At 43.3% G+C, this 4,505-nt stretch overlaps 1 long non-coding RNA gene across 1 annotated transcript; it reads left to right on the forward strand.

The window, feature by feature from the left end:
- Positions 1–586: 586 nt before the first annotated feature.
- Positions 587–1,461, forward strand: LOC139544037 (uncharacterized). Its single transcript, XR_011668794.1, has 4 exons — positions 587–680; positions 906–996; positions 1,086–1,151; positions 1,282–1,461. It is a non-coding gene; the product is annotated as an uncharacterized lncRNA (long non-coding RNA).
- The last annotated feature ends 3,044 nt before the right edge of the window (positions 1,462–4,505 follow it).

Consider the following 4,505-nt stretch of genomic DNA (forward strand, 5'->3'; position numbering starts at 1 on the left):
GTGTCACTACAGACCTGGGTTTGACAACCGGCCGTGATCGCGTGTCCCATAGGGCGGCGAACAATTGGCCCAGTGTCGTCCGGGTTAAAGTAGGATTTGGACAGGGGTTTTACTTGACTCATCGCACTCTAGCGACTCTTTGTGGTGGGCCAGGCGCCTGCAGGCTGACCTCTGTTGTCAGGTGAACGGTGTTTACTCTGACACATTGGTGCCAGCGGGTGGGTGTTAAGAAGCACGGTTTGGTGGGTCTTGTTTCGTAGGATGCATGACTCTACCTTCGCCTCCCGGGCCCATTGGAGCGTTGCATTGCAGCGGTGAGACAAAGGGGTAAAATAAAAAATATATGAGACAACTCACTTTTTGCAAATCTATCCAACTAACCATTTTGATGCAACATGATTACATTGATAAAGTCAGTTAAATTACGAGGAAACCCTAATGTTGATTCAGACTTTTCTTTGCCTGGAGGGAGGGAACACACTCCAGGGTGTGTAACTGTGGTTATTGTCATGGGTGCAGTGTAATTTTGTTTGATATTCAACTGTGAGAGGTGTGGCAGTAAGCAGCAGAAAGAGTATAAGACAGCACTTCAAGGGGTAGAGAGACACTCAAGGGGTAGAGGTCCAGAAGACGTCAAGACAACCAGGTATCAATCAGTCAGCATATTCCTACTATCAGAGGTACGTTTGCTTTCACTGAGCATATTCTCAGATGTATATAGGTGTATACGGGTGGACAGGAGTGTATACAGGTGTGTGTGGCTGGACTGGTTGTTGCATACAAGAGTATATTGGTGGACAACTGTATAATGTGACATGCTAAAAACACGGTTTATCTCATTTTCTAGAGGATGATGATCAGTGTGTGTGTGTGTGTTTTAACATGCCATGCTCTATGTGCTTTAGTAAAGGATGAAGATCCAGAGTATGTTACTGCTGTTCGCTCTAGTGGGTGTCCTGTTAGCAAGCTCCCTCAATGAAGATAACTCTAAGGAAGGTATGTCTATTGTGTGCATGTGTGTGTGTGTACTACTAATCCTGGTTTTAATCTGAAATAATTTGAAATGATGACAAATCTTCCCCAAGAGGATAGTGCCATGGAGAAGGTGGAGAATGGACTGGTGAATGCCATTGCAGAAGATGAAGCACAACGTATGTACATATAGCTATCTACTGTATGTATCTTTCTATCTCTGAGCCTATCTATCTGAACATCATGCATGCCAAAGAGAAGTTACTAGAGGTTTATAAAAAGGCTAATTCCATGTCTCCTGTTGATTAGCATCATGGTTCAGTCATCATCATTGATGATGATGTACCAGAATGGGGTCACCGACGATTCTTTCCTGGTCTCCATATGGAATCAACATAACTAACATTACTCTACAAAGCCCTACATTCATCCATTCATGATGGCAATGTTGTATTGTGATCCTCCAATAAAATAGGCCTTTCACACATACATGTCTAGCAGTGTTTTTCATTCAGTGTTACAATGTTAACATGACCATACAATTCGGGTTGAGGTCAGGTGATTATGGAGGCCAGGTCATCATCACCAGCACTCCATCACTCTCCTTTGTCAAATAGCCCTTACCCAGCCCGGAGGTGGGTTTTGGGTAATTGTCCTGTTGAAAAACAAATGACAGTCCCATTAACCGCAAACCAGATGGGATGGCGTGTCACTGCAGAATGCTGTGGTAGCCATGCTGGTTAAGTGTGCCTTGAATTCTAAATAAATTACTGTCAGTGTCACCAGCAAAGCACCATCACACCTCCTCCTCCATACTTTACATGTGTGTATTTTTTATTTATTTAACTAGGCAAGTAAGTTGAGAACAAATTCTTACTTTCAATGACGGCTTAGGAACAGTGGGTTAACTGCCTTGCTCAGGGGCAGAACGGCAGTTTTTTACCTTGTCAGCTCAGGGATTCGATTGTGCAACCTATCGGTTACTTGTCCAACACTCTAACCAGTAGGCTACCTGCCGTCCCATTACATATGTAATCATGTAGTAACCAAAGTGTTAAACAAATCAAAATATATTTTAAATTTGAGATTCTTCTAAGCCACCCTTTGCCTTGATGACAGCTTTGCACACTTTTGGCTTTCTCTCAACGAGCTTCCTGAGGAATGCATTTCAATTAACAGGTAAGCCTTACTAAGAGTTCATTTGTGGAATTTCTGGACAGTCAATGCGGAAAATGTCAAGAACATTGAACGTTTCTGCAAGTGCAGTCGCCAGCAGAGGAAAGGCAGACCCAGAGTTACCTCCACTGCAGAGGATAAGTTCATTAGAGTTACCGGCCTCAGAAATTGCAGCCCAAATAAATGCTTCACAGAGTTCAAGTAACAGACACATCTCAACATCAACTGTTCAGAGAATAATGTGTGAATCAGGCCTTCATGGTCAAACTGCTGCAAAAGAAAACACTACTAAAGGACACCAATAAGAAGAAGAGACTTGCTTGGGCCAGGAAATACGAGCAATGGACATTAGACCGGTGGAAATCTGTCCTTTGGTCAGATGAGTCCAAATTTGAGAGTTTTGGTTCCATCCTCCGTATCTTTGTGAGACGCAGAGTAGGTGAACGGATGATCTCCGCATGTGTGGTTCCCACCTGAGTGGTGCTACGGTCTAAGGCACTGCATCTCAGTGCTAGAGGCGTTACTACAGACACCCTGGTTTGATTTCAGGCCGTATCACAACCAAGCTGTGATTAGGAGTCACATAGGGCAGTGCACAATTGGCCTAGCATCGTCCGGGTTTGGCCAGTGTAGGCCGTCATTGAAAATAACAATTTGTTCTTAACTGACTTGCCTAGTTAAATAAAGGTACAATTAATGTGTGATTTTCACTACTATTTTACAATGTAGAAAATAGCAAAAATAAAGAAAAACCCTTGAATGAGTAGGTGTGTCCAAACTTTTGACTGGTACTGTATACATATTTTATAGTAATTCAATTGCTGAGAGATTTTGTTTTACAAGTAATACTTATTGGCACCCCTGTTTTCAATAATGAAACTGAGCCTTTTTCTAAAATGTTTTGAGATTGGATAACACATTGGGAAGAATCTTAGAACATTCCTTTGTCTGCGCTTATCCAGTATAATAAAGAGATGCTCTGCCTTCTTAACAACACTATCAACAAGACAGGTCCTACAGGCCCAAGTTTTGTCGCACCTTGACTACTGTTCAGTTGTATTGTCAGGTGCCACAAAAAAGGACTTAAGAAAATTGCAATTGGCTCAGAACAGGGCAGCACGACTGGCCCTTGGATGAAGATATCCCTCTATAGTGGTGTGGGGGCTGTGCTTTGGCAAACTGGGTGGGGTTATATCCTGCCTGTTTGGTCCTGTCCGGGGGTATTGTCGGACGGGGCCACAGTGTCTCCCGACCCCTCATGTCTCAGTCTCCAGTATTTATGCTGCAATAGTTTGTGTTGGGGGGCTAGGGTCAGTCTGTTATATGTGGAGTATTTCTCCTGTCTTATCTGGTGTCTCTAATTCTCTCTCTGTTTCTTTCTTTCTTCCTGCGGCTATGGAACCAAGACCTGTTCACCGGACGTGCTACCTGTCCCAGACCTGCTGTTTTCAACTCTCTAGAGACAGCAGGAGCGGTAGAGATACTCTGAATGATCGGCTATGAAAAGCCAACTGACATTTACTCCTGAGGTGCTGACCTGTTGCACCCTCTACAACCACTGTGATTATTATTATTTGACCCTGCTGGTCATCTCTGAACATTTGAATATCTTGGCCATGTTCTGTTATAATCTCCACCCGGCACAGCCAGAGGAGGACTGGCCGCCCCTCATAGCCTGGTTCCTCTCTAGGTTTATTCCTAGGTTCTGGCCTTTCTAGGGAGTTTTTCCTAGCCACCACGCTTCTACACCTGCATTGCTTGCTGTTTGGGGTTTTAGGCTGGGTTTCTGTACAGCACTTTGTGACATCAGCTGATGTAAGAAGGGCTTTATAAATAAATTAGATTGATTGGTTAATGTACACAGAGAGCTAATATTAATAATATGCATGTCAATCTCTCCTGGCTGAAAGTGGAGAAGAGATTGACTTCATCACTACATTTATTTATGAGAGGTATTGACATGTTGAATGCACCGAGCTGTCTGTCTAAACTACTGGCACACAGCTCGGACACCCATGCATACCCCACATACCACAAGAGGTCTCTTCACTGTCCCCAAGTCCAGAACAGACTATGGGAGGCACACAGTACTACATAGAGCCATGACTACACGGAACTCTATTCCACATCAAATAACTGATGCAAGCAGTAAAATTTAGATTTAAGAAACAGATTAAAAAAACACTTTATGGAACAGCAGGGACTGTGAAGCAACACAAACATTGGCACAGACACATGCATACACACGATAACATACACATGGATTTAGTACTTTAGATATGTGGTAGTGGTGGAGTAGGGGCCACTTCTCCACCACTACAATACAATCTGTGAAAGCATTGTAATGTTTTTAAAAT

This window comes from Salvelinus alpinus, chromosome 2, assembly GCF_045679555.1.
Source record: "Salvelinus alpinus chromosome 2, SLU_Salpinus.1, whole genome shotgun sequence".
Taxonomy (NCBI): Eukaryota; Metazoa; Chordata; class Actinopteri; order Salmoniformes; family Salmonidae; genus Salvelinus; species Salvelinus alpinus.